The sequence below is a fragment of the Melozone crissalis genome, unplaced genomic scaffold (genome assembly GCF_028551555.1).
Source record: "Melozone crissalis strain CALT ecotype California unplaced genomic scaffold, PUWL_Pcris_2 ptg000033l_1, whole genome shotgun sequence".
In the NCBI taxonomy this organism is placed as follows: Eukaryota; Metazoa; Chordata; class Aves; order Passeriformes; family Passerellidae; genus Melozone; species Melozone crissalis.
In genome coordinates this window covers 15,494,071-15,507,779 of record NW_026535811.1, presented here as the reverse complement: position 1 = coordinate 15,507,779, position 13,709 = coordinate 15,494,071, and the positions used below count along the sequence as shown (strand labels likewise).

The window sequence follows — 13,709 nt, the reverse complement described above, 5'->3', positions numbered from 1 at the left end:
TACAGTAATGGCTTATTTAGAAAGTTAGACTTTCTCCCTGCTGGGGGAAACGTGACCCTGAAGGAGAGGAAAGGGGGAGGAAGATGAGAAAACTGAGTATTTTGTTAAAGCAACCTAACAATACAATGCCAGAGGAAATGAATCAGAAGAGAGTGATTTCTGCAAGCGTGTATTTTTTTGCTTTGTGAAAACAAAGAAGTTTAAATCCTGGCCTCCTGAGAGCCAAAAGAGCCCATGTTTAACTTAGGATGGCAATATGGGGTCCTGGTTCTGTTGCTATGGGCAGAGGAAAGTATTTCCAGAAGAACAAAGGATTGTTAGCTTGGCTTCTATCTTTACAACCTTCTAGGGGCACTTCCCAGGATTGTGGTTTTTTGTTTAAGTGGGTTTTTTTGTGTTGCCGTTTTAGTTGTTATATTTTCCCATAAGAAATAGCCTCCTCCTTCCTTACCTCACACCTGAAAACACACAGCTCTCTTCTAATGTCATCTTCCACAGAAAATGAGGTCATCTGCACCTCCTACAGTATGGTCTTGTATTGGTGGCACTTGGCACAATCCCCTGTTCCTTCCTGCTGTGAGTTTACCCCAGCTCTGGGGAGTCTTAACACAGCCCAAGCTGTGCCCCACCAAGGGGCTCAAAGGGACCATCTGGCAGGCAGGGACTTTGGAGGGCTGTAAATAGAGCCCTGCTTTTCTTGGACTTGCCCTTTGTGAGGAGGTATGAGGAGGTTTCCTTCCTCCCAGTTTCCTCTGTTAGCATGCTTTGCTCCTTTGGAGAGGGCGGGATGGGAGGATGTGCTCCCAGCCCCACACCCTGGGAGGCTTGGAGCAATCTGCCTGTGCATGTACAATCTGTAGATTATTAATATCCCCTTGTGGGCAGATTGTTGGTGTGGTTTTGTCTGTGTGCATTTCCAAACCATCCAGGCCCTTTCTAAGGGTGGTTTCCTGGAACAAGCCCTCTGTGGGCTTTGAGTGGCTGATTAATGATTGCTATCCTTAGACTATGATTGCTGGGTGAGAGGGATGTTTAATCTTGGCCTTTCACATGGACTGACAGCTATTTCACACCTCTGGTGGTTTTTCACAGTGCTTTCAGTATGTGCTGGTGCTGAACTGGAAATATTGCTCTTTTCCTTCTCCATGAGGGCATATGAATAATTGACTATCTGCAGATATTCTGAAACATCAGCTCCTCTTTCTCTCTCCACCCTAGAAACCTAAAAAATAAGGGAATAAGGTTTTCTACAGTGGAGAGAGAAAGAGGAGCTGATAGTGGAGGAAGAAAGAGGAGCTGATGGTACAGGGGGGAGGAAGAAAGAAGCAGCTGGTACATTCTGGTGGGCTTTTTTTTTGTCTTGTGTTGCTTGGCTCATTTATCCATAAGTGGTGACAGCAGTCAGGGAGTGAAATTCTGCTCTGAACTTCCATAGTCTGTGCCCTACCTGCCTTTGTGTAACATTTCCTGGTTCATGACTGCAGGCTCTTGAAAGTAGCAGGGAAGGGTTTTGAAGCAAGTCTCTCAACTCTTCTCCTGCATGTTTGGAAGGAGCAGCATTTTCCCTGCTACAGCACTGGTTGTGGCTGAGCAGGATGTGTGTCCATGCATAGCACTCAAGTGGGTCAGGGGAAAGATGTTTTGCATGTTCTACCTGACCTTGTCATTCAGGCCAGAACACAAATTCTTGTGGTTTTGACTTGATCTGATGTAATGGAGGAGCCCAACAGGGGCTGGACGTGGAGGTGATGCCAACAGGGGCTGTGCAAGACCTCTGTCCCCAGAGCCCAGGGGTGCAGTACCTGGTGACAATGGGTTGTCCCCTTCTCCCAGGCAACCAGTGACAGGACAGGAGGACATGGCCTGAGACTGAACCAGGGGAGATTGAGGTTGGACATCAGGAGGACTTTCCTCACTGAAAGAGCTGTCAGGCATTGGAACTGGCTTCTCTGGGATGTGATGGGGTCACCATCCCTGGAGTACTCCAGAAATTGTGACACTCAGTGCCATGGTCTAATTGACCAGGTGGAAATTGTTCAAAGGTTGGGCTCATTGGTCCTGGAGGTCTTTTCCAAACTGAATGATTCTGTGACAATGACAGGATCCACTGACAGACCTAAACAAGGTAAGATGGTGGACCAGGTCTGACCAGCTGTGAACAGCAGGAGACTGGGCTGGAGATGGAGCTCCCTTGAGTGTTGGTAAAAGAATTATCAGCACAGTACGGCATCAGAAATGGCCCTATCTGCAGCATGGGCCTGGGGCTTTTTGGGGACCTCAGCTGGGGCTGCACATGACACACAGCCCTAGTGAGGACTGGAACCCTGGAGCAGAGCTGAGCCCATGGACAGGGGTCATGGATCTGGGCAGGTGAGACTGATAAGGCCATTGAGGCCAAAGGTGTCCTCAGGGCTCTGAGAGCCAATGCTCTGTCAATACATCTCAGGATTGAGGCACGCTTTGTTTTTATGAAAAAACACTAACTGGTCAATGTGCTGTCATAAAGCACACTTTGCAGTTGCCTTATCAAAGAGAAAGCATAATTACAATTTTCTTGCTATTCAACAGCCTTCTTGAAAAAATGGCACAAAAATTGCATTGGTCAGAAACCAGTGAAAATAATATACCAGTGAAGTGTGTGTATGAGAAATGAAACAAAAGAATGATGGGAGTAATTGGTTGATCTTTTTATAGGATGGCTGAAAATGTGTATTCCAAAATACACAAATTGGAGGAGTCTGAGAAGGCCCAGGAGGGTATTCTGTCATTCCAAGCCATGTGTCCCTTGTCTAGTTCTTGTCATGGATTTCTCTTCAGATCCCTGTGTGAGCTGTTGGTTAGCAAAGCATCAATTCTGCTATCAAATAAGCGATGCCTCTGAATGCTAATAGATAGATCTTCATTTGAAATACTATTTCTCCTCAAAAGAGCCTCAAAAAGGAAATCTAAGTGAGAGTTACTGATGAATTATTAGCACTGTTCTTTGGAAATGCTGCCTAAAAAAATCTGTATATTCTTCTGGTTTTAGCTTAGGAAAAATATAAGGGATCAAAATTGGACTTTTTATGGAGAAACTCTCATTAGGGCTGCCTATGTATGAAGGTGTGTGCCTCTGGAGCTGGACCACAATATGTACTCTTTTTTAGCCCAGTCTTGTGAGACCTTTTGGGGATAGCAATGAGGGGAATAAATTGCAAAGATCTAAGCCCTTGCATTAACCTATCCCACTAAGGATATCTGCTCAAGATGTAGGAAAGAGCTTTCAAACACACTTTTTCACAGGTATTTTTAATGTCTCTTTGTAAACTTGCGCTGGATGTTAGCAAGGGTTGCTTCCTGCTGTCAGTTTTATTGTTTCAGCCATGATTTGAAATGCTAAAATACTATTAAAGCAGTTTCTAAGCACTATTTCTAATCCAACCAGAGTTAGGAAATTCTGCTTCTCTACTTGGGTGTTCCTGAAACTTCTAGCCCCAAACTGCAGATGCAAGTCTGCATGAGATGAATTATTTTACAACTCGTAGTATATCAATCTTGGAGGATCCATGAACTCCTTCTGAGAGGCCATAAAAGATAATTATCATCAGGCTGAAGTGCCCTAAACAGATTTGCATTTCCACTGGAAGGAGTATAAGGATCTACAAATGCAAAAAAAAAACAAACCTTGAGTGAGTGCCTTAAATAACTCTGCCTACAAGGAACTCAGAATGTCTAAAGTTTATCTTCAGTCATGATTTATGTATTGGAACAGCAGCTGGACTTAGTTTTGGTTTTTGTTCTGTACCCCTGAGCTGATTCTCTAATTATGATGGTTCTTCTCTCAGACAGGTGTTAATTTTGGTTTTTTTTCCTCTCTGCCTGAGCACTGAGGTTAATTTCTGCTGCTCTATAAAACCTGTTTGAAATTAGCCAGTAAGTCCTAAATCTATCGGAGGTGAGAGGGGCTCTGTGTGTGTGTGCCCATCCACATGTGTAGATGTGTTAATAAGCTGCTTAAGCTTCATTTCCTTACAGAACAAAAGTAACAACCTGAGAAATTCTGACTAAAAATTATTTTTTTTAATTGAGTAGCTGTAGAAACAGACATTGGATCAATTAAGCAGCCTATTGTCTTAATCAGAGTTGTCTTATCTCTCTAGTAGAGTAACTACATATCTTAGTACATATCTTAGTGTTTAGGCAAATGACTTTTAACAAAATTTAGGATCATTTATAATAAACAATACTAAAATCTGAAATTAATGATCTTTGACAGAAAAAAAAATACACTTAATTTCAACAGAACACCAAACTGATAAAATCTAATTTAAGAGTACTTAGACCTAAAAGTAATAAAATTTTGCTAAGTAATAAAAGTGTTGCTAAGATCAGGTAAAGTTAACATATTGAAGTTTAATATCTGTAAATGTTTCAACTTATTTTGATACTATTAATACAAAAGATAGTGAGAATTTGAACAATGCATGCTTAAAGTCAAAACGGAATGATTTTCCTGAAGGAATTACAAGGAGGGTGTGGTAAAGTCACTGTAATTGAATGCTATGTGCGTAGATAAGAGCTTAAATTTTTAATTATTTTAGTAAAAGCTAGCAGCATTGCAACTGTGTCATGGTGTTCACAAACAGCTTTGAATTCCTCCAAAACTGTAAAAACTTTAAAAATCACCTTTTTTTAAAGATCTCATGGGTAAAACAACCCCTATTTTATTTATACCTGAGTCTCGGGATCCTTCATGATAAGTGCAAGGACAGGGAGAAGCCTCAGGAACATGCCCAGTGCAGGGCCAGGCCTTGGGGCCGTGCATGGAGCAGTGTCTGTGCTGTGAGATGGTGCCCCCTGCCCACCCCTGGCAGGGGTCTGAGGGCACTGAGCAGCCCCTCACCAGCCGTACCGGTACCGCCTGAAGTGGAACCAGAGCTAGAAGATGCCATTGGCAAACTGGCAGCAGAAGCCATTGCGGTGGGATACTCCCACTCCCTGCTGGCAATCTTGAAGGCAATGTCTTCATAGGGTGGCCCGGCATGGAAGCACAGGATGGCAAAGTGCTTGCTGTCCTGGCAGGCCTCCAGGAAGTACTTGGGCACTGAGCGCTTGTCAATGAGGTCAGGGTAGAAGATGTTGAACTTATAGCCCTGCACGGTCTTGGGTGGGGGGTTGTCAATGTCATAGTGGGTCTGGTTGTACTTGTTCCATTCGAAGCCTGTGTGCACATGGTTGAAGAAGCGGGGTTTGCATGGTTGGTACTTGTCAGCCCGCAGATAGGCCTGGCCTGTGAGCGGCATCTCCATGCTGAAATGCGCCTTGTCCGTGCCCATGCCCTCCTTAGCCTTATGGAAGAAGATGTTGTGGGTGTTCTCAGAAGCATTGCCTGTCACCTGGAGCTGCTGGCGCAGGAGCAGCAGCTGATGCGTGTCCTCCTCAGCCTCCAGCATCTGGGCATTACAGGGCAGCTTGTTGGGGCCCAGCAGCCAGGGGCTGTACTTGCCCACATTGTAATCATCTGGGTTCTGCTGGAGCAGATCCTCCTCCATCAGCACAGCCTCTGTCTCTCCCTTGGCCTGTGTCCTGCTCTGGCTCTGAGGATGGCCCTGGCTGTGCCTTGAGACTCTCCTCAGGATCCAGCCTGTTGCTGAGGGAAGCTGGCTCCTGCTTGATGATGGGCAAGAGCGGTTCACACTCCACACCCTGCTCTTGCTTCAGCTTGTAGAGCTTCTGACGTAGCATGTCCTGGTGCTGCTCCTGTAACCTGGCCTGAGCCATGTCAGCCTTCAGCTGCTGCAGAAGGCTCTCCCAGTACCCGGTGTCCAGGTTGGGCCATTGCTCTCAATGCCCTGGTACAGTTGCAGCTGGTTATAGGTCTTCCCTTTAAACACAGCCTGAACATCTGAGCTGACTGAGGCATTGACACCATCACGATGCTCCCCTGGTCCTCCTTTGCTAGAGGCCTCCAGCTTGCGGAGCTTGGCTATCTCGTCCTCTGTGATGATGATCACGTCCCTCCAGAAGTCTGTGTTCTTCCCTTGCTCCAGCTCCATGTACACCTGGATGTCCTCCACCAGGTCCTCCATGTCAGAGATGGTCAAGCCGTTTAGGAAGGTATAGGGCTCATGCATCTCCACAGCCAGGTCATCGTCCTCTGCACTGATGTACTTGGCCAGAAGATCAATGGGTTTTGCCCTCCCATCCTGAATCTGGATCTTAGACTGCAGCTCGGCCTGCTGCAAGTGGAAGTTGTCCTCCTGCTCTTCCCAGGTTTTGAAGTGCTCTGCCTCTTTCTCTTGCTGCAGCATCTCCAGCTCCTGCTCCCGCATGGCTTTTTCCTGCTACAGGTGAAGCTGCTTCACCTTCTGCAGCTCCAGGTGATTGTACTCCTGGATTCGCTTGATCCTCTCCTTCAGGTCCTTCTCATCCAGATGGCTGATCCCTTTCTTTTCCAGGCCCTTGCTCCAGATGAATGTGCCCAGCAGGTTATTGTCCCTGGAAGGATTGTGAGTGTTGGTGTGGCCCATGTACTCCTCACCCCAGCCCATCTTCTTTCATTTCTTTCTCTCCTTGGCCTCCTTCTTGGCCAACCTCTGTGCTCGCTTCTCCTTGGGTGTCTCCAGGGCCTTCAGCGGAGCTGCCTGTTTCTTCTCTTCTTCCCTCAGGCTCAGCTGCTGCCCCAGCTCCTCCTGGGGATACGGTGGGGTTGGGGAGCTGATTGAGGACATGGAGGACTTGGGTCCATCACTTCTGTGGTGCCACTCTTGGCTCCATGCTACCCTGCCCCGCCCGCACTCCAGGCTGGAGCTGGAGGAGCAGCCTTGGGACCATGAGCACTGTTTCCTCTGGTCCTTATGGTGCTGGTCCTGGCTGCAGCTTCTTTTCTTTTTCCATTTCTGTTTCTCATCCCCGGAGTCTGAGCCCAAGCTTGGCTCCTAGTGCTGGCCCTGACTCCAGCTCTTGCTCTGGCTGTGGTGTAGCTGCCCACAGCTCTCGGACTGCAAGAGCCCCTGACCCTGCTCATGGTCCTGTTCTTTGTCCAGGTCCCTTTCCTGCTCTGAGTGTCTGCCTTGGGCTGGGCTGCGCAGCCTGGAGCCCATTGGCAGCAGCAGCTCTGCTCCAGGGCCTTGCTGCTTGGGCCCTGTTCCCCTGGCTGGTTCTTGTTTGAGCTTGTTTTGTGCTGTCTCACAGCTGGTCATAGCTGTAATCTTTTGTCACTTTGTTGTCTCAGTTTGAAAAGACAGGTGTTTGCTAAGGAAAATAGGAGCCTCTATTGAAATGGAAAATGTAAACCCTCTCCTTCTGAATTATTGTAATTTTGAAATTAAGGGGCTCTCAGGCAAAAATATGGGAGTAAGGATAATAGTTTTTGTTAGAAAAAATTAAAATACAGTAATACAAAACAACACTGACAGAGTTAGAATATGGCCTGACACCCTGTGGGTCAGAGTGTTGCTGGCAGTCCCATTAAATGGTGGCTGCAGTGCTCCTGGAGTGACAGGTGTGGTTCTGTTGAAGCAGTGATCTTGTAGAAGGGTGTCATTTTCCTCTGAAGATCCAGTGGTGTTGTAAATGGGCCTGGTCTTCTTCTGGGAAGCCAGTGGAGAAAACAGCTGCTCCTCAGGGAATCCAGTGGGAAAAGGCTGGCTGTGGTGTTCCAAATCTCAGATTATATCCAGGTAGGAATGCTTGGCTCCTCCCTCTGGGCAGAGCATCTCCCAATGGGGTGCTGTAATTTTATCTGTTTTGCAGTGACACTCAATGGCACATTAACACTAGATATTTCCTGGAGAGCCCCCAGAGGGAAGAGATTGTGGAAGAGATAAAGAAAACTGTTCCACATTGTCTTAACAGGTGGCCCAATTAACAGCAGATAACTGCCTCACTTCTAACAGATGCCAATAGAATACATACCCCAGCCACATCCTGCATTTGCAACCTGAGACATTTGTAAATTCAGTTTCTGAGTTTTGTCTCACTGCAGGCTGTGGCTCACCGCACACCTGACTGTAACACCAAGGCATTCATCCAGCTGTGTTTGGGTGGGTTTTTTTTTACTATATGTTGTCCAAATTTACAGACCTTTGTCCAATCTGTCATGGACTGAGAACTGCCAGAACCATTACTGCAAACTCTAAATGCCCAAACTTACTATAGAGTAAAATTGTTTGCAAGCAAATGTGGTTTTTTTGCCAGCAGACCCATAGAACTGGGGTCATTTCGGCAAACTTTTTTCCTTTCATGTATGACTCTAGATGATTTCATATAAGTGAGTCAAATATGGGTTTTATCTTTTAAATTACTTTTACTTTAATAGTTACTAGCTGGCTAACTTTTTTCTCCAAGAGGAATATCAGTGTTTCTCTTTTTCTGGTAATGTGTAGCTGATGGGACTGTAGCTTAATGCCCTGCCTTAGCCATGAAGGGGGATCCCAGGGTGCAAAGCTCTGGCAGGGGTAAAATGAATGCCTCACTGGGGATAGTCTGCAAGGCATATGCTCCCAAGTTGGTTAAATGTCTCAAATAACATCTCCCTTGCTATTTGATTCGGGGGAAACAGCCTTGGCTCTCTTTGCAGGGGCTCTGATGATGTGCGTCAGTGGGGAAATTTGAGGAGGTAAATGACCACAGTTCATCAGCAGCTCTTCTTTTACATCATGTTTCTGATCAGCGGGTATGCTTCTCCTGATGAGCTGCAAATGTGTACTTAATATTATATTAGCTATTAAATCCCAAAGTCAACAGTGTCCCTGGTAAGTTCAGAACATTTAAAACATTACTCTGTATTTAAAAAAAGGCAGTAATTTTTTTTCAGTGTAAAAGAAGCCTTATTAAAATATTTACAGATATTTTTATGATGCTGTATTGTTTTCCAAAAGCAGTGATCAACTGTGATGGATATGTTTGTCTGTCGTCATTCTCCACCCCCTGTAGCCTCCAATTCCTCTCCAAGAGGAGAAAGTGTTTCTCCTTTTCCAGATCTGGAGAAGGCCCAGACTTTTAATGCTCTAAGTGTGCACTGGAGCCTGGGGACCTAAAGCAGATTTGGAGGCTGTTGGGGCGCTGTGTTCCCCTTGCAGTGGGGTGAAGGGGATTGTCATGTGAATATCCCATCTCCTGGCTGTGGAACACCAAGAGGAGAGACCCCTTGGTGCTTCCTGTAGCTGCCAGCCTGCTTAAACCCCTCAGCAGGAGAGAACGAGCACCTCTTTTTGTGTGCTACCCTTCTTGTCCTCTCTGTCACAGCATGAGATTTGCAATAATAACCCTGCCAGAGCTGTTGACTGTTGGCTTTGTAACATCTGGATTTGGACTTGATGAAGCTCAGCAGGCTTAATTCTTGAGTCCAGGTCATGGACTGATGTCCCCATGGTAGTGACATGAACTTGCTGTGGAAATCACAGTGCACTTACAGTAGGGAATGAGGGGCCTCATCCCACTTTAACAGGGAGAAGCTTCCCTGTTGACCTCACTGTAGGGTGAATTAGGCTCCTGTCCTAGGTTACAGTATGAAGATGTATTCTATTCCCACCCTCAAGAGCTGTTGAAACCAGGTGGGGCATTGTTTTCTCTTTATCTCCTGTTAATGGGCTCATCAATGCCTTGCCACATGAGTCAGAGATCACTCCACATGGGAGCCATTTCTGTTCAATGGGTAATCAAGGACCCAGGCATGACTCAGAACAATATCAGCCCATTGTGAGATGTCTGCCCAGGGGAGAGGAGCTAAGCATCCCCACCTGGATATAATCTGGGGTTTGGGATGGAACAGGCAGCCCTTATCCACTAGTTTTCCAGAGGTCAAGAGCTACCAGGTGATTTCTACAGGATCACCACTTCAACAAGTCCATTTCATCTGGACTGCTACCACTGCCCTAACTAGCAGGGTGTCAGGTTGTATTCTGACTCTGTCAGTGGTTTTTCTTTTGTATTTTTGTATGTATTTTGGGTTTTTTTTTCCCTTTTCCTAATAAATTGCATTTCTGACTTGGAGTCTCTCACTGGTTTTGTTTTCAAACCAGAACAGCTACCATGTAAATGTCAGCTTCTCTGAAGCAGCAGTCAGCTGTTTTAGTGCTGCAGGAGGGATCAGTAGTAAGCAAATGGTGTCTACCCCAATTCCAGGCTGGCAGCAAGTTCCTCTGTCCCTACAGGGACAGAGTGTGTGCTCACTAAATGAGTGTTGTGAGCAAATGTAAGGATGACAAGTTGTCAAACGGATCTTTGCTGCCTAAGAGGAGTGTGAATGGTGAGCAGGAGAAAAATGGATGTGTATTTGTGTCTTGGGCATGTGCAAGCACTCAGTGAGCAGTTGTTGTGCTGTTCTGAGCACCCAGGGCACTGCCCTGTGCTGTTTGGTCTGATCATGGTGTGCTGCCTGAGTGGTGGGTTCTGACCCCCCAGCAGATGTTTAGAGGTCTGCCGTAAACTTCATCAGGACCTTGGGTGCTTTTAAGGGAGTAGAAAGGAGGATGGTCCTGACAGTGCTGTTAAATCTGAGCTGTTATGTCCCAAGTGGTGAGTCTTGACTTCTGATGGGTTCTGAAAGGTTTCAGAGAGGTGCCAGGTTGTTTGGGCTCAGGTACAGCACTGCCTGCAGCGAGCCTGTAGTGTTCCTGCTCCAATGTGGTGTCACTGACCTCTTGGTTTGGTTTTTTAATAATGTAAAAGGGACATTTTTGGAATTTTGAACTTCTTTCTGACTTGGGTTATTTGTTGATTTTGGAAGCTGTAAACAATAAGCATGGGGGTAAGAGTCAGTATCTGGAACAGTGTTTTTGGGGAGGGAGGAAGGAAAAAGTATCAACTTCTCCAGCCAGCTTTGTGCCATGAACCATGTAGCTGCTCTAGGCCATGTAATTCAGGCTCTAGAATCACTGTGTCTGTAGTAGTTGATTTTTTTTCTTTCCTGGGTAAAAGGATAAGAACTTTAATTACTGGCTGAAATGTTGAAACTGGCATGAGAGCACTGCATGCATTTAATTGTAGGAGCTCAACACCTATGGGGCAGGGAGAGGGTCAGCTTTGCATTTGGTGTTTGCAGCTGCCCATGAGGGTTGTGTAAAAGCTGCTGAGCCAGAGGTGGGTTGCCATGTCTGAAAGACTGAGAAGTGATGGTCAGCCCTGCTTGTTTGACATCACAGGCAGGAATAGATTCTTGTGGTGTTGGGGTTTTTTTTTTGGAAACGGACTTGATGAGAAACTAAGACAGTGGAAAGACCATTTAGCTAGATAAAGTGGGATGTTGCAAACCATAACAAGGAATGAAAGAAGATAAAAATGCTTCCCAGGACACTTGTGCATTTGAGTGAAAGGAAATCACTGACTGATTAATCCTGTCTCAAGAGAGAAAAGGGAGTTATTTCTAAGAATTTGGTAATGTGATAGAGTAATTACATCTGTAAAATGGTACAGGAATGCTGTGTGTTAAGGTCTTTAAAATAAAAGATGATTATGTGATTCAGAGATTTTTATGAAGCTGTTACTAATAGGTTAGTTTAACTACTGACCCATTAGACTTTCTAATAAATACTCATTAATAGTTCTATAAATCAGTTGGTGGTTAAAACTAAGCAACACACCAGAAAGTATGTTATTTCTAAACTTAGTAATATAAGTTGAAAGGAAAAATTATTCTACTCCTCTCTGCAATTATCTTGCACTGGAGTTACTCCTCATCACAAAATAACTCCTGACTTGTTAATGTGAAGGGAGTCAGGCAGTAGATTTAGGTCTGTAGTACCTCTGTGGGTGGTATATTTATAGTAAAGGGTGCAGAGTGGCAAATGCTGTTGTGTAAGGTGTGGCATGAAGGTGCAGCTCATAACTCACCCTTCATTAGAGTGAGGGAAGCTATCTGAGCAATAAGTGATGCTTTGTCTCTCATTGCTGGCACGCTTGTTATGCATTTTGGAAGTTACAGGCTGGCAGACTGAGACTTGTCTGCAGTCAGATGATAAATGCCATGCAGCCTCTCAGGCCTGAGTGAAGCCTATTTCCACTGATGCATTTTAATTCACCACCCTGAGAGCCTCACAAAATAGGCCTGAATAAAAGGGAACAATGAGAGAAGGTGAGTTCAAACAAGAATGCACTTGCAGTGTTTGCAGGCATGATTTGTTTCTGCCATGTAAAGCAGCACTGAGTCTGCTCTTCCTTGTGGGAAGAATTTTTGGAGTAGTTTTCAGCCCATCCTACAAATGCTATAGGTTGGGGATTCCTCAGAGAGTCCTTATTCACATTTCCCATTGCATGTGTGCAGCTGCTGCACCAAAGGTGGGTTTAGAACTGGTGAGAGGTGATTTGACAGCTCTGAGGACGTGTTGAATCCACAGCCAAGCATGAGCACCAGTGGGTCTCAGTGCTCCAGCTCAGTCCTGCCCTGCAGGGTGGCTTCCTGTGGGACCAGGCTGCTGCCAGATCCTCCTTAATCCCTGCCCTTCCCGAGGCCATGAGCAAAACTGCTAATGGGTACCACTTGTAAAGGCTTTTTTGGATGTGTATCCCCAAGCCTGAGCACCAGCTGCCCACAGCAGCTCCAGTGCTGCAGCTGAGGGGGAGGAATTGCTGCAGGGCTGAGCTGTGCTGGTGTGTCTGCTTTGGGGTGGAAGCTGTCGGTGCCAGCCCCTGAACATCCAGGCTCCTCTGGGCCACAACAACTGAACTAAACTGAGAGGGAAGCAAGAAAGTACTGAATTATCTCTAGAGATTTACCCAGAGTCAAAGAGAAGTTCTGCTACTGCCTAACTTCTGCTGAGATGCCTCTGAGGCTGTCTCACACCTCCAAAGATGCTCTGTGCTAGGGACTGTAGCACCAGGGGCAGGTCTATGGCAAGGTGTGGATATCCAGTGTCTCAGGTGTCTGAAAAATGTGTGGAGTAGGAGAGGGGTGAGGGTGGGTGAGCAGGAAAAGATGAGACAAATTGAGGGTAAAGAAATCCACCCCTGAGGTTGTGGTTTAAAGAGCCTTCTGTCTCTGCCTTTGATGCAAGGGAGATGAAGTACCCCTGAGACAAGCAGCAATGTTCTCTTGGGAATTTTCCCAAGTTCCTTCCCAGCTGGTTGCCTTTTTCTGTTCCAACAGTGTTCCTGGCAGCACAGAAAAATGCTCAGGTCTGTTTCCAAAGGTGATGCACCCCCTCAGGTGCATAGATTTGTGTATCCTGTGCTAGTGGCTATAAGCAGACCAGACCTATTTTAAATATGAAAATGTGGGGATTTGTTTTATGCTTATTTGGAGTGTATTTCTTTTGCTCTAGATACATTTTTTAACTTCAGTTGTGCTCTGCTATTGCTGAGGTAACCTGGATTTCCTTCATTCTGAAGAGGAAGGTACCTGAATGTCAAATACCCATGACACATGAAGGGGAAGGGCAGAAATTTGGAATAAAACTACTTAATTGGAGCTTGGAATGGAGTTTAAGGGGGGAAAAGAAACCCTTTAATTTGACTTTTACTTCCATAATATTATTGACTTAAGAGCAAGATGAAAAGGCTTTACTATTCAAGGAGCTCTCTTTTCCATAGTTAATTTGCTCCATTCAACAATAGTCTGTCTTTGCATCCACCTTACTTAACAAAGGTCAAGTAAAGAAAGAAGTGCAGAAATAATTAAAATGCACTCCACTGAGGAATAACACGTGATAATTTTTTTCCCCTGTAGCCAAGAAAGAGATAAGTAATTATTTGTTGCACCTGAAATTTGACATATAAACATGGGGGGGGAT

At 45.6% G+C, this 13,709-nt stretch overlaps 1 pseudogene; it reads right to left on the bottom strand.

Annotated features, from left to right (window-relative positions):
* Window positions 1-4,878: 4,878 nt before the first annotated feature.
* LOC128940422 (splicing factor Cactin-like) lies at window positions 4,879-7,082 on the bottom strand (annotated as a pseudogene).
* Between the last annotated feature and the right edge of the window lie 6,627 nt (window positions 7,083-13,709).